The following is a 24,877-nucleotide window of genomic DNA, read 5'->3' as shown; positions in this document are numbered from 1 at the left end:
ACATGGTCTCCCTGATAAGTGGATGTTAAATCCAAAATGTTAGGTGGTACGACAAAATTAACAGGACTTAAGAAACTTAAGAACTTCCACTCATCTGGTTGAACCACTACTAAATATCCCCATGCTGCTGATCACATGTATGGTGTATATGTGTATACCGTTATATGTTATAGACCATGATAGACAATTTGCTCCAGGAAAGTTAGAATGAGCTTGTGACTTTAAATGAGCATTATTATTCCACAATACTGTGAAATTTGGGAAATTATGTAATCACTTAATCACAATAAAAAAAAAAGCACCAGAAAACTAGAAGTGGCGTGATGGCTCAAGTGGTAGAGCATGAGCCTTGAGCTGAATTGTTCAGGGACAGCTCCCAGGCCTAGAGTTCAAGCCCCATGACTGACAAAAACAAAAAAGAGAGAGAAAGCTCTTTTATGCGATTGTTTCTAAAATATAAGATTATGCCTTTGTTGCCTTGTATGTCCCTCCCCCATGATATAACCCCTGCTTTCACTATATATGATGTTGGTATATGTGGAGGGGAAGGGAAAAAACAAATTGTTAAAACAGGGATACAGGAGGACCCATTGCAACAATGAGATGTACAAGTTGTTATGTCGAAAAATGAACTTTACAACTTTGGATACAAAGGGACGGGAAGGGGAAACAAAGCAGGAGGCTACAATGCTTGATAAGAAATGTACTCATTATCTTACCCATGTAATTGTAACCCAGTCTGTACAGTATTTTCACAATAAAAATATATTTAAAAAAAAAGAACCAGTATTTGGCATTTGATCATTCTGATTTTTTTTTCTTCTTCTTTTATTTTTTTTTGCCAGTCCTGGGGCTTGAACTCATGGCTCTGTCCCTGAGCCTCTCTATGCTCAAGGATGGTGCTCTACCCCTTGAGCCATAGCAATACTTCTGGCTTTTTCAGAGTAGTTTATTGGACAGTCTCATGGTCTTTCCTGCCCGGGCTGGCTTTGAGCCATGATCCTCAGATCTCAGCCTCCTGAGTAGCTAAGATTATAGGCCTGAGCCACCAGCACCCAGCCCCTTTTTCTTATCTTCTATTGTTTTCTGTAATTCTTTATCCATATTTCTTATCTTTATCATTCCTACCAACAACAGAATGTTTTACTATGCCAATGTATCATTTTTGCTGTTCACTTATTTCACTACAGATGCACATGTAAACTATTGCTGTTTTTTTGGTATGCTTACAAGTGGTTCTACACATATCTATGTGCCTTTTTTACCTCTCAATTAGTTTCCATGTTTAAAAATAGGAATAATAAAGGTACTGCTCTCATTTGATTAATGTGAAAAGTCAAATGATACTATATATATATATGTATATATATATATATAAATTCTTAGATCTATCCTCAACAAAAAATAGTAGTATAACATGTTAGCTATTATTAAAATTCTTAGCATATCATTTACTATATTCTAAAGCTCAATAAATGCTAATTTCCTACTTTTCATTCACTCTAATTACCATAGCTTGAACAAAATGATCATCTGCTTTTCAGGGAAAGAAATGACAGCTTATAGAATCATCAGATATTTCTACACTTTCCTCTTCATGTACTATTCATTTTGAAGGCAATATTGGGATTTGAATTCAGGGCCTCATGCTAGTTAGGCTGGTGCTGTATCACCTGACCCACATCTTTGGCCCTGCTTTTTGCTGGTTATTTTGGAGATGTAGTCTAGCAAACTTTTTTTCACTGGCTGACTTCAAACCATGATCCTCTGGATTTCAGCCTTCTGAGTAGCTAGGCTTTCAAGTACTAATGTTCTTATTTTATTGGTACAAGGATATTGCCTTACAAGATTTACATTTGCATTTTTCCACTGGGCATAAGCCTCATACATACATTAAGGAAATGTATGGATATACCCAGACCTCAGAGTCAGATGACCCAAGGCATGAGCTATTGCTTGTTTACTCTCTCCATCTCTGACCTCTACTATTCTCCATATGTTGGTTTCATTTTCTCAGCCTGGCTTTTTGAACATAAGATAGAACTGCATGTTCTCACCAACTCCCCTTTCTCAGAGAAAGAGTCCTACTGGACTGTTGTTTGAGCAATTGTGGCCAGGGAAGTTGGTGCACTTATTTGAAATGGAAGGAAAAAGATTTCCAGGAAAGGAAATCCTTGCCATTTCTTTGGATTCCCCCAAAGCATCAGAGAAGCTTGACATGTTTGAAATCTGCATTCTGTTCATATGTGAATCTCCTCCTCAAGGGTGAAATATTCATTTTTGACCATTTATCATAAAGACATATTCCCCCTTGCCAATGTTTATCATCTCTTTTATATTTTGGAAATGTTACTGTGCACCTATTGAAAAACTTTCAGGGGCTGGGAAGTTGGCTCAGTGGTAGTGCGCTTGCTTTGCATGCATGAGGCCCTGGGTTCGATTCCTCAGCACCACATAAGCAAAAAGAAAAAAGCTGGAAGTGGCACTGTGGCTCAAGTGGTAGAGCGCTAGCCTTGAGCTGAAGAGCTGAGGGACAGCGCCCAGGCCCAGAGTTCAGGCCCCATGACCAGACCCAAAAATAAACAAACTTTCAGATGGTATCAATATGGATATTGAAGAATCTCTATCTAGCAGGCATTGTTGTAGGTGCTAGGAGAGAGTCAGAGAGATTGGGCACTATAAAGAAAGCATTTCCTGGCAGAGGTGAACAATACAAACAAAAAACTAAAACAAATCCAAAGCCTACGTAGCAGTGGTTCCTCAACTATCAAGGCCATGTTCTGAGTAGAAGAACTGTGATTCAAGGACTTAAATCCATCTGGTGAAAATCTGGTTTAAGGAATGATATTTTGAGTAAATTTCTTCAAGCCAATAAAATTATGATTTCTTCTATCAAAATAGATATTCTTATATATTTTAAGTTAGTAATTATGATTACTGCATGAATATTCAACCTTTGATCCTTTACTACAGAGTTTCTCCCTAGCATAACACTTTTCAAGATGTTCTTTTCCATAGTTTCAATAACATATTTACAAACTGTTTTTCAGGGTTGCTAAAAATATCCACCATGAGAATTCTCTCTAGGGTTGTTCTTCTAAACTATCAAAGTCTTTCTTATGTTGGTCTCTCATTCCTACTTCTGTCCTGCCTATATACAAGCCTTATGAGAAATACCAGTAACTGTGTCTGAAGATTTCTTAATTTCAGAGGCACACTTGATTAGAGACTGATTAGCAGTACAGGGGACCTATCATCTTCAGGAAAGAGAGTTGGACACATGCATGTGCTCTTATTCCTGAGATGTTGTGTATCCCAGAAGTTTCTTGAGGGATTGAGCCCCAGTTGACTGCAGCAATAATGAGTTCACAAACACCTTGTATTGAGTTCCTTGGATCACATCCATCACATCTAGTTTATTTAGCTACATGTACTAAATATTTGTTCCCTTATCAGGGAAACCTAGCCTAAGATAAAGTTTGACTCTCACCTCCTAGACTCTGTTATGTCAATATCTCCGTCCCAGAGGAAAGCTAGAGGCTTAGAGATAGAAAATCTTTTGAGAATCAACCTCCTCTAAACTCAGAGATTTGCATAATGCACCTGTCCGTACATCTTAGAATTGTACATACATCTCTCCCTTTCCTGCCCACTGATTACAGGAGGCCTTCCAAAGTTCAGGATTGTTATTGCTCATGTATCTTGGTCCAACCCAAATCACTTCAAAAATATCTATTTTTTTTCTTTTCATAGAAATCCATGGAAGGAGTGACAGAACTGATAAACTACAATTGCTGATAAAATATGAACACACATATATATGTATATTCTATACATATATAGAGAGAGAGACTAAGAAATACGATTAAGAATGTCATAGGGAATTCAAAATGGCATATTGAAAAGGAAGTAGAAATAAAACCTGGCTAATTAAGAAAGGCCTCATGGGGAAAATTGGGTCCCTGGATCTAAACTAACCTCCCATTTCCAAATGAAGGAATTAGAACCTCAAGGTAAAGCTACTGATTCAATAGCTTTACAAGCTGCTCTTGCTCCTCTTGCTCTGTCCCAGGCTGCCCACTCACCTCGGGTCGAGGGGTCAACCTTGCCTCTGTTTCTGTCTTTTGTTGGCTTTGATATTTGCCATGACCACCAGGCCTGTAAAGGAATGAGAAAAAATAGCATCCTCCACTCTGCAGAGTATCAGTTGTCCTAACACAATTTTGCATATGAGTTGAAAATTGCTTTGTTTTAAATCTTGGGGGAAATTTTTGAGTTGTATGGAATTTTGTTTTTCCTCCAGAATTAATCACTAGTAGCATATTCCTTACTTAGCCTTCTTCTTTGGCAAAGCAGAAGACAAAACAGCCACTGTGTGTCCCCTTTGTTTAGACCAGAGACCAATGGGGTTGCTCACCCCTCCCACTACACAGCCACAGCTATTGGTCTCTGGAGAGTGCTTAGCGCAAGGGAGTGGGTGGGGCGCAGCAGGCTGCTGAGTAAGCCCTTCCCCAGCCCAAACCTGATTCCAAGGGGACAATTCCTCTGACTGTTCTCCAGTTTTGTCAAATCAAATATTCTCAACGAGTGCTTTCAATTCCTGTTTTTAAAGGAAAAAAAAAAAAAGCCCAGCACATTCCTTTTATGTTTGTGCAAATGAAATGAAAGCAAGAAGGTGGGGGAAAACTCAAGCAAAACAACCTCTGGATATGTATGTAACTTAACTGCCTGCCTACCAAAGTCCTGAAATGTGGCTGGAAATAATAGACAGTCGTCCCTTAGTATCCAGGCAGGATTGGTTCCAAGACGTCTCCCTCTATTCGCCCTGCCCCCTCCCCTATGGATACCAAAAGCATCAACTACTCAAGATCCCTTGTACAGACACCACAGCATTTGTATATAACCTATGAGTATCTGCCTACATATTTAAAATCATCCCTAAATTACTTATAATACTTAATACAATGTAAATGCTATATAACTAGTTGTCATACTGTATTATTTAAGGAATAATAACAAGAAAATCATGTTCTATATGGACCAAATGTTTTTCTGAATGTTTTTGTTCTACAGTTAGTTGAAATCACAGATAGGGAAACCATAGACACAGATGACTAACTGCATTTACTTTTGCCTCAGATTTCAAGAGCACATTTTTGGTACATTCTACAATCTTTAAGGCCTGGTGGGGGTGGGGGAATACAGTTGTGGAGTTGGGAGGGAAGGGATGGTAGGGGAAAAACAAAGGAGGAGGCAACAATGCTTGCTAGGAAATGTACTCATCACCATGTTCATGGTAACTATAACCTCTCTGTACAGTATTTTTACAATAAAAAAGTATTAAAATAAAAAAAATTAAAAAGAATGAATGCCTTTATCAGCCTCCAGTAATAGTGACTCAAGCATAATTGGGGATCCATTAAAATATAACTATCATTTCCTACATTCTCCTTTGTTTTAAAGTAGGGTGCTATTAGCTCACTTAGCGTTCATTTTAGAACAATGCTATTCATCACAATGTCATTTAATTAAAAGGATAATTTTCTGTAATGTAGAATTTTACGCAGTTTAATGTCAGTTGAGCAATACACTGACAGTAATATTATGCATACTGTACTGTGCATTTTCTGCATTGATTTATCCTTTACTTGGATCTCGTCAGAATGTCATGTCTCACTACAGAAAAATACCCTTCTGTTACAAAGATTTTAATACTTGAAGTTTGTGCTGCTGTCAGAATTTCATATATGAAATCTATATATTTCATACATCCAAATATATTCCCCTAACCAGCCTTAGAACCAGCCTTGTGACCCATTATGTATAGTCCCCCAACTAAAATAGGGATACAATTTCCATTCCATTGCCCCCTCCCTGAGATCACATCTATATCAGAGTTCCTGCTTCTCCTACAAGGGAATTACAGTAGAAAAATCTTAGGACCTCTAGAAAATCAGAGGTTCATAAGGGAGAAAGGGAAGAAATTACAGCAGGCGGGAATATCTCTGGTGAAATGTACCCAAGGGCAAACAGTCTTATTTTTGGTAAGCAAACAGACAAATGGGGAAGGGAGTCCTCTAGAAAAGAACTAGGGTTGTCAGCCATTCTCATCTTAATCTGATTTGGGTTAGCCACTTTACTTTCTTCTTGCAAACCAGCTGTGCCAAGAAGGAATTTTTGTTTGCTGGGGGAAAAAAAAGTAGATAATTCTAGAGTGTGATACACTTCTGAAACACCAAGGTGTGTGTGCTGTGTGTGTGTGTGTGTGTGTGTGTGTATGTGTGTGTGTGTGTGTGTGTGTAGAATGAGGGGACAGAACACTCTAGAGGAAGTATATAAAGGAGGTAGGAAAATAGCAAAAGAAAACTCACTAATTTCAACATGCAGCCAAAGAAGGAAGGTGTTGCTATTCACCTTCTTCTCCTCCCCATCTCCTTCTCCCATTATAGTTTTGAGCTTACATCCTTTATCACAAAGAACAAGAACTGAAACCAGTATTGTCAGCATGAGGATTCAGCAACATTAGTCATTGAATTGGCTTTTCTGGGAGTAGGCTAGAGACCTAATTGCCATAGTAATTAATAATCACAACAATATTACTAATTATAATAATTATTATCATTATTCAACTCCTCCTCCTCATCCTCAAAGCTTCTTTGGAGAATTAAGTGCCAAGTTCCAAACTGAGGTCCACTGTGGCTCTTAGGGTACCAGGCAAAGGGCAGGGGACTAGGGGGTAGATTGCTGGCTGTTTGTTCCCTGTTTTTCAGTGTCTGACTAAGAAAATGAGTTTGAGTCTGAATTCTGGTTGGTGCTCCATTGTACAGACTCTTGGCTCATGGTTGTATTGGCAAGGAAGATAGGACATCCTCTCTTATTCTAACATACACTATGGGCAAGTCTCAGCCCTGGGCCTAAGACAGGCCCATTGTTGATCCCAGGGGGCAGATCACCAGAGTCAGAAAGAACATGGACAAGGAGACACAGAGCTTATTTGGAGGGGTTCCAAAACCACAACTTGAGAGTGTAAAAGCTAAGTTGGGAAACAAGCGTTTAGGGGAGGAGGAGGAGACACATAATCATGTGTTTAGATTTCGGACTTTAGCCAAGGGGCAATTTTCTTATTCTCAGTCAGTCAGTTTTTATAGCATGCCCTCACCTCTTGGGTCTTGCAGTTAATTCCTAGCTTGTTCTATTCACCCATTAAGATTTTAGGAATTCAGTATGATCTATGGACAGTTTCCACCTGTATTGAAAGAACCAGTTTTTTCTTTATTGCGTTCACTCTCTTATCTTTAGTAACTAAAGTAAAATTTTATTCTTTAATAACTAATCAGATTTTCCTGATTCCTGACTTTATTTCAGAACATTCTTATCAAAGCTTGTCAGAAAGTGAGTTGAAGTGTGGCTCATTAGTCATCCTATGGAGGATGTTACAGCTGCTGCGGCTAGACAAGCAGGCTTTGTTTGTACTGAACCACAGCAGTGTCTCATGCTCCTCCTTGCTCTCTATTTAGCACTTCATCTTTATCTAGTGTGTAACAAAGCAGAGTCTGTGGCAGGCAATTGGTGGTAAGCATAGTGAATCAGCCTACCCTTCTGGAAGGTGACAGTAATGAGGAGTGTCTAAATATTTATTTCACATACAATCTATCCTGTAGTCTTCCACATTGGAAGATTTCCCTACAAGAAGCTTGTATAATTCTTATGGCTTTTGCAGTAAGAAGACATGCAAATGAACTCAAGTGTCACAACCACTGATAAGCTGGTGTAAGTTTTACAATGAGTCCTTCAAGAGCTGGCATGAAGGAGGAAGGGCTTTCTGCTGTGATCATGATTTGCCACATGTGACTGCATGGTGTGTGGGGTGGGCTGGCTGGGGGGGGGGGTCTTATAATATAGGTGACTGCAAGTGAAGATATACTTGTCAGAATGGATTTGGTTATCTACAAATAGCTCCAGTCTTACTGGCGCACCACAACACAAGTTCATTGTTTGCTCATGTTAAATGTCCAGCATAGATGAGGCAGGAGGATTGGGCTGAGCTATTCCATCTCAATAGGTGCTTCCATAATCGCCTCACAAGTTGGAGAAAATATGGTAAATCAAGAACTAGATGTCAAAGCCTTTGCTTTGTTTGTTTCCATTCCATTGGCCAAAGCAAGTCATAGGCTCGCACCTAATTACGACAGATCCAGAGAAGAATGGGAATATTTGGAACAAACTTAATTACTGCCACTTGATGGTTCATTTGGAAGGACTCCAATACTACTGTAGAATTTTGTGCAGACTAAGCCCTCTCAACTGAGATCAGTAAAAACAACTGTCCCATTTATATATCTGAGCTACCTCACAACTTAGGTACTTGATTCAAAGCTAGGTCTTGTTAACAATCATCTAGAGAGAAAATCCTAAGTCTCAACTCTTCCAAACAAGGTCACTAGACTTTTATCTTTAAAATGAGGTATTCCCTAAAACATAGAAATTGTTACTGAGAAATGTGATACAGAAAAGACTGATATCCGAGACCTCTAGGTAGCAGACACTAATTGTCTAAAGAGCCCTTCACTTGAGAGTACTATTGTTCCTTTCTACAATTAGGTCATATGTTAAAAGTAGTAGGAAGCTGGCAGCCATTCTCTCTAACATGATTCTATTTCAAGACAGCACAGATTGGATTAGAGTGAACCTCTGACCAAAGCTGAGCCAGGGTCTGTTTTCTAGGAATGTAGAGTTCAGATGAATTGAGCTAGAATGTCTTAACTGGAGATGCAACAACGCTTGTTAGTGCTTACTAAGTTCTTTGTTCTCTTTTACACTTTCCAGTTTCCCTTACAGTAGATTGAAGACATAGGTTGAAGTTCTGGCCATTTTGAAATAGACACAAGTGATACAAGCCACTTCTGGGCTTGGCTGCTGGAACTGTTCCTCATGTTCTTTCTCTGTTTCTCCACCACCAGGATAACTACAAGGTAGAGAAGAAGACTAAAGAGTCCATAAAAAAATTGTGATGAGTGAGAAAAAATCAGTCTGCCAGATGCTCTTGGCTCACGCCTATAATCCTAGCTACTCAGGAGGATGAGATCTGAGACTTGCAGTTCAAAGCCAGCCAGGCAGGAAAGTTCATGAGATTCTTTATCTGTAAATAACCACCAGAAAACCAGAAGTGGTGCTGTGGCTCAAACTGGTAGAGTGCTACCTTCAGTAAAAAAAAAAAAAAAAGCTCAGGTATATAATGCTGGAATGAACATAGTTATGCTATTAGCTTTAGTGTGGCCTTGTTTGTGATCACTTGGGTAAATGCCTGGGAATAGAATTGCTAGAGCATAGGGGAGCCCTATATTTAGTCTTTTGAGGAACTGCCATACTGCATTCCAGAGTGGTTGAACCAGGTTATATTCCCACCAACAGCGTAGTTGTATTCCCTTTTGGCCACATCCTCACCGGCATCTGTTATTTGTTTTCTTGATAATGGCCATTCTAACTGGGGTGAAGTGGAATATCAATGTAGTTTTGATTTGCATTTCTCTTATGGTCAGAGATATTGAACATTTCTTCATGTGTCTATTGGCTATTCTTATTTCTTCTCTAGAGAAGTGTCTTTTTTATTTATTAGTCCATTTATTAATGGGGTGGTTGTTTCTTTGAGGACAGCTATGTTCCTTGAAGCATTATTTACCATAGCTAAGATATGGAACCATTCCAGATGCCCCTCAGTAGATGAATGGATCAAGAAAATGTGGTATATCGACATAATGGAATTCTATGCTTCCATCAGAAAGAATGGCATCACCCCATTCATAAGGAAATGGAAAGACTTGGAAAAAATCATGTTAAGTGAAGTATGCCAGACCCAAAGAAACATAAGCTTCATGGTTCCCTCAGTTGTAATAATTGGTATATGCCTAGGACAGTCCTAGCAGAGGATCACAATAGCTCAATAGCTATATGTACATATGACCATATAAAATGATACTAAATAAAATGAACTCCAAGATGTGGAAACGAGAGTGGGTTTTTTTTTAATGTTCTGTGTCATTATTTCTCTTTCCTTTCATTTATTTTCCTTTGGTTTATCCCCTGTTGTCCCTGTGTCTTGTATATACATTTATCTGGTTTGGAGAATAACAAAATGGTGAGACAAAGGACAAAGGGTGAACCAATGCAACAGCAATACTCTCAAGACACTATGTTGGAAATGAACATTACAACTTGTGGGGGGGAGGGGGATCGATGGGGAGGGAAAGTGGGAGAAAATGAGAGAGGGTAACATTGTTTGACAAGAAATGTACTGATTACCTTCCCTATGTAACTGTAACCCCTCTGTGTAGCACCTTTACAATAACATAAGATATTAGTTTTTAAAAAAGAAAAATCTCACAACAGTGCCCAGTTCCTGAGTTGAAGCCCCACAACTGACAAAATACACACACACACACACACGTGCGTGCTCACGCGCGCGCGCACACACACACACAAATATGACAGCCAGGAAATATACCTATAGCCTTGAGCACCCAGACCCTGAATTCAAGCCCCATTACCAATAATTAAAAAAATCTTCATGGTTTGGGTTATTTCTTCTCTCTCTCTCTCTCTCTCTCTCTCACTCTCTTTTTTCTTTCTTTCTTTCTTTCTTTCTATCTTTCTTTCTTCTTTTCTTTTGTTGGTGGTCCTGGGGCTTGAACTCTGGGCCTGGGCACTGTCCCTCAGCTCTTCAGCTCAAGGCTAGCACTCTACCACTTGAGACACAGTGCTGCTTCTGGTTTTCTGGAGATAAGAGTCTCACAAACTTTCTTCCCTCGCTGGCTTTGAATCGCAATCCTCAGATCTCAGCCTCCTGAGTAGCCAGGATTATAGGTGTGAGCCACCAGTATCTATCTTGGGTTAATTTCTTATTTCATCATAGCCTCTACATCCTAACTACTAAAACAAAAAAAAAAACAAAAACAAAAATCAGAAGTAGCTGTGATCTACCAAGAAACACAAATGGTGTGTTTTCGAGAGGGAGAGAAATGATGTACAAAGAACCAAGAAGTAAGAATCCTGTACCCTTCAACAATCTCTTAAGAGCAAACCACTTTGTGTGTGTATGTGTGTGTGATTGGCTTCTATGACTCTCTTATATTCTTGTTATATTAAATGTCTTGTTTTTCTTAAGCTTATATCACGGAGTTTCTGACTTTTGCAACCAGAAGTCAGTAACTGATAGCTGTCTGGCTTCAGTGCTTCAGCTTTTGCTTTACTCATACCATGAAAACAACTAGCAAGTTCATAGGTCTGGTTCTGCCTTTAGTTTCTTATTTCCTCCATCATGTCTTTCTGCCCAGAAGAAATGCTAAAAACTACAGTAAAATCTCACGCAGAGGCCATAATATGTCCAACTCTCAAGATACAATTCAAAATTCTAGATCTTCTCTATCTCCAAAATGTAAGTACAGGTAGATAATCTTTCCAGTTTATTGGCTACAAATGACCAGCTGACAAGTTACTCACCTTTTACAGTTGTAATAGAAATTTTAGAGCTATCAAGAAAGGGTCATTTGTTGAAAAAGAATGGCTAAGGAATTGATTTGCTCTTCAGATCCTGTGCCAACTTCCTTTCTGCAGGCAGGCTAAATAGTGGATATCTTTTATAGAAGGAAAGCTGTCATCTTAGGAAGAAAAACTCTCTTCACTGTGAATAAGCTGAATGCAATCACAGAAATTGCAGACAAAAGAGCTTTTGATGACAGACATTGCTGATGCCTTGTGCCTTCAAAGACATTCCAGGAAAGGTGAAGGAATAATTATGACTATCATAACTCATATTTCTTCCAGGATATTACTCACTGAACCAATGGATCACTTGAGAAATATGTCAGTGAGTCAGCATATATCCAATTTAGCAAAAAGATCTCAGGTCTCTAAGGGAGCAGCAAAGGCATGAGGACTATGACAATAAAACACAGAGTTTTCTCCTACCCCCACCTACTACCCCGCCCATATAGCTGAGAAGAATGAAATAAGCAGGGCCAATGAGGGAAACCTGTGTACAACGTTCAAAGAGATGAAGGACTCAGATGAAGTAAGAAAGGCAGAAACAGCCCCAGGAAATGTGATGTGATTCTAATAACTCACAAAGCATCTAAAACAGTATAACCTTTAATATTACAACCTAGATGATAAGAGAATATCCAAACTCTGGTTAAAACAATAATGGTCACAAATGAAAAAGAAGTTTGACTGGATGGTCCAACATCTTTTATTCAAAATGTGCTTCCATGAGGAAGCAACTCTATGGAAGTAATGTGGCTTAAGTCCTCAATGTGACTACTGATTAAATTCATCCTGGCCTTGTTTTACTTTTTATTCAGAAGCACTTATTAAAAGATATGTACAGTTTAAAGACATAAAACCTGATGTACTAACCATCTAGCCTAGTTTTTTTTTTTTTGGGTCCGGTCGTGGGGCCTGAACTCTGGGCCTGGGCGAAGTCCCTCAGCTCTTCAGCTCAAGGCTAGCGCTCTACCACTTGAGCCACAGTGCCACTTCCAGCTTTTTTCTTTTTGCTTATATGCTGCTGAGGAATCGAACCCAGGGCCTCAGGCTTGCAAGGCATGCGCTCTACCACTGAGCCACCTTCCCAGCCCCCCTAGCCTAGTTTTAAATAGAATATTAATGGTACCTCATAAGCCCATGCATCTGCCGCAATGCATCCTCCTCTGCCACTCTCCATCAACATTCAGTAGTTAATTTTCATCCACATTGACTGTAGATGCTTTAATGTGGTAACAGGAACATGGGTTATTAAAGTATAAAGCTTGTTTAGTGAATCTTTATCCTCCTTATGTTTTCTGGACAACCACAGGTACATATGTTATGAGACATTCCATATTCCCTTGGCTTAGTTTTTTGTAGCAGCATGCAAATTTGGAGTCCCTATTTCTTTCACAGCAAATCTTCAGGTCTCTGACTGCCCAAGAAGAACACTTCTTAAAGCCCACTCCATGCACGCACTTGCAAATGATGTATTCTTGGATCAACACCGAATCAAAGACAGAATGGCCTCTCTTCTTGTCACCTGTTTTTGAGGGAGTCATTCCTCTGAGATCAAGTTGCTCCTATGGTCCTTGGAGAAAAGGTGCATGGGAAATAAGTTTTCTGAGATTTGGGGGTCTGAAAATATCTTTGCTCTATCTTCATACTTGAATGGAAACTACTTTAATTGTATATTGCCTTCCATTAATTCATTTTTCTCATCTTCACATCCTGCTTCAAAAAATGCTTAACAAAACTCATTGTGTTTTCCGAGAGGGACATAAGACCTTTGATAATGCAATGAAAATATACTCCCAAGGAGATATATCAAATGAAAGTTCATCTGAGCAGTAGGAAAAGCCAAACTGCTTTGCTTTCTGCCCTTACAACCAAAAACCCTTCCTCGAGTCCCATACCTCCAGTGTGGAACAGGGGAAACTAAAGAGGAGAAACTCTGGAGAGACAAGATTGGGGGAACTAGGGTACAGAGCTCTCATCTTCTATAATACTCATGATTTAGAAGATAATACAAAGCCATTTTTAAAGGGAAGGACTTAAAAACATTTTAGTATTAAAATACAAATTTCACCAGTAGTTATTTTTTTTCCCTTAGGGGACTCTTGGCTGAGCAGAAAAGGTACTGACTGTGGATTCAGAGTTCTGAGGTCCAGATTCAAATGCTGTGACTTTTCTTGCCTTAGTTTCTTCATACATGAAATAAAGATAGATAGATGGGAGAAGACAGTTTTAAATGATGTGACTGGACTCTATGTACTCTTTTTTGTTGTGGTTGTTGTTGGTTGTGGAGCTTGAACTCTGGGCCTGGGCACTGTCCCTGTGATCTTCAGCTCAAGGCTAGCACTCTACCACTTGAGTCACAGCACCACTCCCAGTTTTGTGGTGATTCATTGGAGAGAAGAGTCTCACGGTCTTGCCTGCCTGGGCTGGCTTTGAACCTTGACCCTCTAATCTCAGCCTCCTGAGTAGCTAGGATTACAGGCATGAGCCACCAAGGCCCGGCTTGACTGTACTCCATAAATATACGTTCATCCTCATTTTTCTAGCAGATAATACAGCTTGTTGTGTATAGTAAATGTTACCAAGAATGTTAGAAGAGGGTACTAAAGGCAAATGTGAAAAAGGCCTAGGAAGTCTCTGAAAAGGGTACTCCATACAAATCTATGTTTAAATAGCTGAGGCCCCTCAAGCTTTGCAGGCTTACAGTGAGATTTAAGAAGGAATCTTTGGGGGGGGGGAGGGCCAGAGGGAGGAGGAAACATTTTTAACCATCCAATTCTTGATCCCAATGCATTTGAAATTCATTTCACATATGTTACTATTAATGTGATAACCGTTCTTGAATTGCTACTGCTTTTGACATTCTCTTCATGTATATATTTATACAACTACACTTTAAACTCTGACCAGTAAAAAGTTCTCTGATTTCACTCAGTCCTCCCTTTTCTCTTCCCCATCTCTTTTATACCACCTGCAGACAAGTGTCACTGGGCTCCAGGAAGACTGGATGCTAGGGCCCTGGAGCACAGCATTGAGCTGAGCATGTAGATGGAGTTGGGGAGGGGATGGAGTCCTCACTATGTTATGAAAAACATCCCATAACCAACAGCCAAGGGGCACTCTGATCTGCGTGACAGTGAGTCACACAGAAGCTCACTATATGACACGTATGCTTCTGACCATCTGACCTGGAGTAGGAAGAATCCCCTAAGGTATGTGGCTTCACTTCCTGCTATCCTAGATATCTGGCAGGGGCAGACTTAGAGAGCAGGAGGAGCTCAAGGGAGGAGCACTCCTACCCCCACTTCTTAGAACATCTGCCCCTTGGTAGCCACTGAACCTCCAAGTCTTGCACAAGATTTCACAGGGCCAAGGAGCAAGGAGTAGATAAAGAGGGAGGAGGGGAGAAGGCAGTCAATAATTCATTGCATATACTATAAAATTAAGAAAAGTAAGGGAAGGGGTGTGTCAAGGGGGATGAGAATATTAAAAGGGGTGACACTGATCAAGATGCATTGTATTCATAAACTGCTTTCTAAAATGGCACCTTCTTTGTACAACTATTTAAAGATAATTTTAAAAGAAGATTTTTACTAGAAGTTGGATTTTTTTTCTCTCTCTCCTCTATGAGAAATAGCCCACCATGCCTAGCCAAGAGGCATCTAGGACTGGGCAGGGCAGAAAAGCAGGAGAGAGCACCCTTATTTATTAAGCACAGTGAAGGAATGATTGGCATGGACTTTAACCACCAAGTCTCTGATGCCAATGGATTTGAGATACAATCCTCAGGTGCTATTGATATTGATTTGGAAACATTTTTTTTCTTTGACATCTGTTCTACATGTCAATGGGCTTGAAGTTCTAGATGACCATTCACCATTGGCAAGTACATAGGAATTCTTACCCAAGACCACCTGGAGCTTTGAACTGTGCATGTGCAAGGGCAGGGTACAGGGCGGGGTGGGGGAAGGCTGGGGGGACAGGCCCACAATTTCAAAGCCTTAGAGGCTAGACTGAGGGGGTCCCTCTCATGAGAATCCATCACTAGGCTGGGCTGTGGGGCAAGAGGCACATGTCCTGCTCCCTGGGACAATGAGCTCAGAAGAGATGCAGAAGAGAGGCAGCTAGTTACCAGCCTCCGATCTAAAGGGAGAAACAGACCAGCTATGAGTTCTGCAAACTGTTGAGTGCACCAATGACCTAAAGCAGACACCCATGATGATTGTTTGTGTTAATAAGTAACAACAACCATATCCTTCAAACTTTTCCTTTCCTTGGAGGGGAGATTTTACAAAGTTGAATATATATATATATATATATATATATATATATATGGTAAAAATAGAAATCACCTTTGGTCTTCTGGATTAATCTATCTTCCCTTATTTACCTTGCTACCCATGGAAGTAGGTGTTTTTGCCTCCTTATTAACTAATGTTCAAAGTTACACAGTTAATAAGTGACAAAATCACCACCTGACCCCGGTCTGATCCCAAGAGAGTGTCCTTTGTTGGTGTCACATTCTCTTCTTACAGGTGAGGCAGCTGCATCTTTACCACCCTTATTAAAGACTAGTCCCTCACCATAGAAACAAAGATGTCACCTATGAAGACACCTGGGGAGACTGTTGCTTTCTCCTCTAGAGGATGTCTAAACACAACTCCGTATTGGCTGTGAGCTGTTGATATGACATTGTCCCCTTTAGGAAATGGTTTGCTAGATATATGATTGCAGGCTGTAGAACTTGATTTTTTTTCTTCTTTTTTGAATCTAATTAGATCAACAATGTGGACCTACACTAGTCTGTATTCAGATCCAGCTACTTTCAATAAATGCAGACTTTAAAATTGCTTTGATGGTATAGTGGTCAATTATGCAACCACTGTGCCGGTATTTAAAGTAGTATTTAAAGGCTATCTCTGCCTTTCCAAACACCCATCTACTTTCTCCTCTGCCAGGATATTTTTTTAAACGTGATTCAGATCCAGTGGTTTCCTCCCATCCACAGGATGAAGACAAGACTTGCTTCAGGAAGCTCCAACCTGTCCTTGCAGCTCTGAGATTGGAAGTAGGGGAAAAGTGAAAACCCAAAGTTGAGCCACATTTTGATGTAGTTGCAAGAGTACAAATTCCTGCCCTTGCACACCTCAACTCATATGTGAAAATAATCAAGAGTATAAAAGACAAATAGTAAATTATTTACTCCTCACAAGTGACCCTGGTGAAATTAGTAACACAGAGAAATGTAGGCCGCTCAAAGTATTCTCTTGGTTCCTTTATAACCACATTCTATTGAAAAATCAGCCAAAGGAGCTTTTTAAAATGTGTACATGTGGGATGGGAAGGTGGCTCAGTGGTAGAGCACTTGCTTTACATGCCTGAGGCCCTGGGTTCGATTCCTCAGCACCACAGAAGCAAAAAGAAAAAAACCGGCAGTGGTGCTGTGGCTCAAGTGGTAGAGCGCTAGCCTTGAGCTGAAGAGCTGAGGGACAGCGCCCAGGCCCAGAGTTCAGGCCCCACAACCGGACCCCCCCAAAAAATGTGTACATGTTTACAGTAAAATATTTTACATACAGTAAAATATGCATGCCTCCCTTATCTATGTCTCTATTCCCCTTCTCTGGGAGACAAAACCCCTAAGACTATTTCTAGGGCTTTGTTATTTTGTTTTGTTTTAGAGTCTCACTATGTAGCCTAAACTAGACTCAAAATTCTGATCCTCCAGGCCAACCTCCTGAATACTAGGATTACAGGCAGGTACCATCATGCCCAGCTGGATATTAGAAGTACTATTAGAATTACTGTGGGATTACAAGTGCTATTATAGCTTCTATAGACTTTTGATTTATTTGTTTACTTGCTTTAAAACTATGTTTTTGTTTTTTATGTTTTTTTTTGGGGGGGGGGTTGGTCCAAAACCAGACCAGGACTTGAATTCTGTGTTTGAGGCTTCCACTCACTGGCTAGAATTCTACCGACTGAGCCACGCCTCCAACCTCTATTTTCTTTGTAACTTGCATTTTCACTTTACACTGGATCAAGATACATTATATCAAAAACATTCATCTATATCAGTATACATGAATTTACAGCTTTCTGAATAAGGTCTCCATAATATTCCATTCTATGGAGGTAGCATAATTTATTTAGCCATTTTTAATTTAATACTCATAAATAATGGACATGCTTGTGTACAAGCAAATATATGATATCTCTATATGATAGATTTCTAGAAGTAAACTTACAAGATCATATAGCTTATTTTTAAAAATTTGACAAATTGTTTTCAGAAAGACTACACTGTTTCTACTCTTGCATTGGTATCTAAGTAGTTTCTTGTTCCCTTGTCAACACCAGGTATTACCAAACATTCTCAATCTGGCACAAGCTTTTAAAAGGAATTTTCCTGGCAAGGTCAATATGTTTTATTCAGAAAAGGAAACCAATGAGACAGCCTCACTTTGGGGATAATGTTTTGAGAAATATGGAGGATGGGTGTGAAGGAGCACAAAAGGACAAGACCTTCACCCTCTCAGCCAGGGCAGCCAAGATTTGTTTTTTGTTTTTTACTTTTTCTTCTGTTTTATCACTGATCAGATAAGATTCTATTTTCAAAAGCAAGTTTGGAAATCAACCCAGGGTCTGGGACCTTGCTTTTCACAGAACCAATAGGAACTTGAAGAATTGAAAAATGTATTCCTTCAAGGCAAAGAAAAGGGAATCTTAAAACAGTGGCTTTCTAGCTGTAACCAAAATATTCTTATCTATATATGTAGTGCAAGTCTGTGTGTGTGTGTGTGTGTGTGTGTGTAGTTTGTATATGTCTGTGTACATGCACACACACATTCCAGACTAGGCCTCTCACTAATGCTTACTGGCAATGTTGTAACATATCTTTTTTTTTTTTTTTTTGGTCCGGTCGTGGGGCCTGAACTCTGGGCCTGGGCGCTGTCCCTCAGCTCTTCAGCTCAAGGCTAGCGCTCTACCACTTGAGCCACAGCGCCACTTCCGGCTTTTTTCTTCTTGCTTATGTGGTGCTGAGGAATGGAACCCAGGGCCTCAGGCATGCAAGGCAAGCGCTCTACCACTGAGCCAACTTCCCAGCCCTGTTGTAACATATCTTAAAGCATCATTTCCTCTTAGATTTACTTACTTATATTTTTATGTAATTCTTTATTATCTTTAATCATTTCCTTTAAGACGCAGATGAACACTTCCCTTCTCTAACTAGCTTTATCTAATGTCCCATATCCTCTACTCATTAGAGTGGGTCATATATTTATTTTTAAACTGGATTCTAGCCAGGCCTTCTTTTCCTGAGAACCAGATAAAACCACACCGGTCATGATCTTTTAAGACTTTTGGGAGCTCCTTCAAGATGGATGTTCTCATGGCTCCCTCTGCTTTCCGGTGCCAACTTTAAAGCCTGTCATGTGAAGCTCCTTCTCTGGTAGTCGCACACCACCAGCACCACCACTGCCAATAATGGTAACAACCTACTCCACCAAAGCATTCTAGCAAAGAGTAGAATTTATTATAGATAGTGCGCTAGCAAGGGTTGGAAACAGGATTTTGAGTTCCAAGGACATAAATGGTTTCAAAATAGTATGATGAGCATTGTTGTGGTCTTTCATAGCCTAGTAGCCCTGCTTTGCCTCTCTGGTCCCTCTCTTCTCATCTCTTTGCTTGCTTGCTTGCTTTTGTTTTGTTTTTATCTTTACCTACTTTCTCCTGGATTGATTGAACCAAGAACTGCAAAATATTTTTCTCTTCTGTGCTTACAACGCAGTGATTCTCATCTCATCATGAGCCCAAAGTCAGATGGCCAGTCTCTTCACAGTGCCTATCTTACTAAGGGTTTCCATTTCTGCATCTCCCTCCCCTACCGCCTCCCTACAGTACTAGAATTTGAATCAAGGCCTTAAGCTTGGTAGGTAGGCATTTTAGCACTGAACCATGCCTCCAGTCCTTTTGGGGACTGGTTAATTTTGAGATAGGGTCTCACTTCCTGTCCAGGGTATTCCTGCCTTGTGATCCTTTTATTTTTCCACTTCCAACCTTAGCTTCAATAACAGGTATGTGTCAGAACTAGACTTTTACCTCTTTAGAAAGCAGTTTTAGAAATGTTGCTTTTCACCTAGGACCTCTGGATTTCTTCCTTAAGGAAATATAGTCACAGTCTTACTTTTGTCCTTTAATCATTTGGGGGACTCTGACAAGTTGTTAACTAAGACAAGGGAAAGAACTCTGTGATTTCATAGTGTTTAAATGCCTAAAGTCTCTGGCATAGGCCTTACAACCACCACTTAAGAGACTAAAAGAAGAGTAGACTAGAAATGACTAGAAGGCGCTAGGATATTTTACAAAATGTTGTAGGTATCTCCTTTAAAAAACAATAAATTTAGTACTTCTTGGAAAGTTAAAACACCAAGGCATATTTTGACTTGTGATTATCTTTTAGGATGTCCATAATTCAAGCTTATTCAACTCCAAATATTCACTGCTTCTCATTTCTTTCTTATGTTGGCCTTTATTCTTTTCAAACTTTTTGCCTACTTCTAGGCGCTAGACACTATTTTTGCTTATTCCTGTCCCCTCTGGCCAGGTAGGAGGGAAGCAGAGATGATTATCTATATCAAATAATATCTTCTCTTACAGGGATCTCAAGAACAAAGGATACTATATAAAGTAGCATGCTATGTAAACCAAGGCTTAAAACATCCTTTCGTGAACCATTGTAAAATATCACTTGAAATTCCTACAGGATCTTCTGCCTGCTATGTTTAATTCCTAAAGCTCATGTTATTAAAAGAAGTCTGTTTGTTCTGTTATCTACACTCTCATTATACAATTTTTTTTCATCAAAACTGGCTTAGTTTGCTTGTGGGGAAGTAGGGACATATGAAAACTTAGAATGTCTGAGATTTGATCTTTTCCTATAAATTTAAGCTCATGAAACCCAAAGTTCAGAAACCAGGTCCAGTTTCATTGATATATATTGATAGATAGAGATATATAGATATAGATATATAAAGCCAATTCCATTGGGAAAATATAAGCATATATATCCAGCAGGATATGCTTATATATATCCAGCTTATCCTGCTTATCTGTATTTTTTGCCACAACATCTAAGTGAAAAATATTATTTATTTAATCAGACTTATTTGGTCCCATGAAAATAACACAGAGAATAATCATAACCCAAAATACTGCCAAAATAATATCCAGTTTCTCCCAAATGTCATGAAAAAACTTTATTTGCTTACTTGTTGGTGTTCGACTCTTAGCTATCATATCATTCTTCCAATTGCCCAGCTATATTTGATAAACAAGACATGTAGGCAAAATGAATTTGGGCTTTACAAAATTTAAGCACTTTTCTGTGATTCTCACAATAAATGGAGAAATGGAGAGAAAAAATATTAAACATTTAAGGAAGTTCATTTTAAGAGTCAACCACACCTGGTTCTGAATCCTGGTTAACACTAAGAGACTTTTGGAAAACTGCTTAACCTCTTAAGTCTGCTCAGCTCTCGTAAGTTTGGGGTCATGAACATCTTTCTTACCTTGTTTCTGTGAGGACAAAGTACAACACATGTGTTTAGCACGTGGCGGCTGTTTTGTTGTAACTAGTTTTGAAGGTCTTAGCAAATATCTTCAGCTAGCAAAGCACTCCACAGGAAAGCTGCTGTTACAGAAGCTTTTAGATTTTTGCTGTCCCAAGTCACATTTTTAGGTTTCTGTCTTCCTTTTGAGCTCCTTCAAAACACTCAGATATCCATCATATTATTTGAATCTCACCAAAACTTGTAAACTAGACTAATTAATCTCATTAGGAAACCAAGAACTAAGTTACAAAATCAGTGCATTGCCCCAATCATGTAGCTACTGGGAAAGTGGCTGGAAAGTTAGGCAAGAATCTATGCATTGTCTGTACTTTCACAAACAGTCCTCCAGTTCTTTTGACACAGCAAGCAGAGAGGGCTCTTCTGCTTACATTACCCTCTTTACCATGGCCTCAAGTTAATATTTTCACAAAACACTCTGGCTTCCCAATACTCACAGGCTAAAGAGGTAAGTCCCCATGTGAGCCTGCCAGTCTCCTTCTATCCTCAGAGGATCCTCACCCTCCCAAGACATTGCTGGGCTCTGGGCCTTGAACATGACTGTCCCTCCTATCTGTGATCCATGCCAGCTCTGCCCTTCCATGGCCTCCTTGCACTCTTCAGTTTCAACTCCATAAATCACTTCCTCAGGAAAAATGTGCCTGATTCTGGGCTAGTTTGGGTCCCCATCTTATGCCTATGTATTGTTTTCTTCTAGTCATAGAACTGGTTACATTTTTACAATAATATATCTGTTCAATAGTTGTATTAGTTTAAATAGTAGCAGAGGCTGCCATCTTCAGTAAACTAAAAATACCAAGAGAGCAGAACCTGTTTCTACTCCTGCTACTACCTGCTTCTGAATCAATACCTAACACGAACAATATGCCCAATGAATGGATTGTAGGAGATGTAGACACTGTGAGAGGATGAGAAAATAATTGCAAGTTGTATGGATGACTTTACTTTCTCCCTCTCTTACTCCTTCCTTTCTTTTCATCTAGTCCCACCCCCACACCCCATCTCCATTTTTAAAATTCTGTTTGGGATTGTTCCAAACTGGGTCAACTGAGAGGATAGCCATATAAGACAGGAAAGCCTCCTGTCCTGTGCTTTTGGTCCAGAGGAATACCAGAAGGAAAAGAATGGAATGAGACAGGTGAATGGCTAACTTACTACACTATATGCACTTAAATAGCTTCCGTCTGCCTTCTTCCTTCCATGACCTGTCATTTTTCTAACAAAGACAAAGTCTTCCTATGAGAATGGCTCTACAATAAAAAAAAACAAGATGTTGGGAGGGGAGTTATTGAGGCACAAACATTTATAATCATTTCTTGAAATGTGTGCATAGAGTGTGAGAAGAAAACACAGAAATACACGAGGCATTACAAATATGCGTCCAATATTCTAATATCACTTTGCTACAGATCAGTGACTCCTTGTGGCTTTTCAGAGATGGAACATTATTATTTAAGAACCTTGGCTTTTTAAAAATTAAATTTAATTAAAATCAATTTGCTTGAATAACTTTGACACCTCATTAACAGTGTAAGACTGCCACTGCTCTATATTGAAATGTAAAGCCACAGAGGTTTCAAAGTAGCAGTATTTGTAATTAGTATGTTATGAAAATCATATTCACCAGTGTACCAGTTCACTTCTGTCCACAGAAGCCAGAAGTAAGCATCTATGTATATGCTATGGTGCTAGGTTGAGTAAGAAATTTCACCTTAAAGCCATCTCCTTTTCACGTCCCACTTCTATCTCAGAGGCCCTTAAAGTGCTTTATTGAAGGTTAATTGCTTTCAGATAAAAACACCGTTTTTGCTAGGGCCTGGTGACTCATGTCTGTAATCCTAATGACTCTGGAAGCTGAGATCTGAGCATCATAGTATGAAACCAGCCTAGGCAGTAAAGTCCATGAGACTCCTATCTCCACTTAATCACAGAAAACTAGAAGCAAAGTTATGACTCAAGTGGTAGAGTACTTGAACACAAAAGCTCAGGGACAGTACCTACAGCCAAAGTTCAAGCTCCAGGATTGGAACACACAAAAAAAAGAAGGAATGAAAAGAAAAAAGAAAGAACATTGTTTAGTACCAGTATTCATTAAAAAATAATAACAACAAAGGAGAGCAAATTATGAAATACACTACTTTTTATGTGCAACAAAGAAAAACCAATATAATTATAATAAGACAACATTATGATAACACATCAAGTATAAGTGCATTCCAATTACAGAGATAACAAGATAGGGAAAGGTGTGATGAAATAATCAGGAGCCTGAACTTAGACTCAAATACACATGGTGGATTCACTATTCTGCCACCTGATAGATGGGTCATTTGGGGGATATTACTTGTCTTCTCTGAGCCCCTGACTTTTCCTTTGAGAAATAAAAATATTAATATACATTTCCCTAGTTAGCAAGAATTATCTGAAATGAGATATTTTTAAATAATTGTTGCAAAGTTCAACTTAGTGTTCCAACATCAAAATTATTCCTCTAAAAGCAGTTATCATTGGGGAACAGTAATACATTATATCCCTTCTGCTCATGATTCCTATATAAGATTTTAGGTAAAACAGATCTCCACAGAGTAATATATTCAGCAAGAAACTTGTTTGGCAAGCTGGGGGGGGGGGGGGGGGGGGGAGTTTTGCAAGCAAATGGAGAGGGTGAATGAGGATGCATGTGGTGAAAGAAGTAGGAAGAGGAGAGAAGAGAGAGTGAAGGAGAGGTGGATCAGGATATACTGTATGCATGTATGGGAAATATCAGGGAAATTCCTCTTTGCACAACTAATATAAGCTAATTAGGGGTGGAGGGGAGAGCAGACTTGGGACTTGAATTCCGGGCCTGGGTACTATCCCTGAGTTTTTTGGCTCAAGGTTAATACTCCTAACTACTTGAACCACAGATCCATTTCCAGCTTTTTTGGTGGTTAATTGGAGATAAGAGTTTTGTGGACTTTTTCTGCCTAATCTGGCTTTGAACCATGATTCTCAGATCTCAGCCTCCTAAGTAGCTAGGATTACAGATGTGAGCCACGGGTACTGGCATAGCTATTTTTAAAGCTTTTTTTTTTTAAGGCTTTTAAGAAGGAAGAGGAGGAAAGGAAGGAAAGAAGGAAGGAAGGGAGGTAGGGAGGGAGAGAGGAAAGTTTATTTAGGAGTTACAGGAAGGAGGGAGGGATTAAGACCAGAAGTGGGAAAGGGTTTGGGTAAAGAATGTCTGGGGGGGGGGGGGAGACCTGAATCTAGAACAGGAGGTCAGAGGACACCAGAATGGCAAGATTCAAGCATTTGTCCATTATTCTTTCTAATTTCAGCTTATTAAAATGGTTCTCAAAGATCATCCATTTCTAGGAGGATGAGGTTGGGCAAATGGATAGAAATACAAGAGGAGTGGGGCTTTACAAAAGCTGCGGGGGGGGGCGGGGGGGGGGAGGAAATGGGAGAACTTCCTGCTAAGGGTATTGGCTTTGGGGAGTGCTAAAAATAATCCCTAAAATTAGATTGTAATGATGATTGCAAAGCTCTGTAAATATACTAAAACCCACTGAATTGTATACTTAAATGAGCAAATTTTATGGCATGTGACTTATTCCTCCATAAAGATGTTTCTAAGAACAGATACATTTACATGCCCCACAGTTTTAACAGTTTACAATCAAATGTTGAAACATTCAGTTTGGCTTTTTTTTTTTTTGAAAGCAATAAGG

Source organism: Dipodomys ordii, unplaced genomic scaffold, assembly GCF_000151885.1.
Source record: "Dipodomys ordii isolate 6190 unplaced genomic scaffold, Dord_2.0 Scaffold63, whole genome shotgun sequence".
In the NCBI taxonomy this organism is placed as follows: domain Eukaryota; kingdom Metazoa; phylum Chordata; class Mammalia; order Rodentia; family Heteromyidae; genus Dipodomys; species Dipodomys ordii.
Note: the sequence above shows the minus strand (reverse complement) of the source record.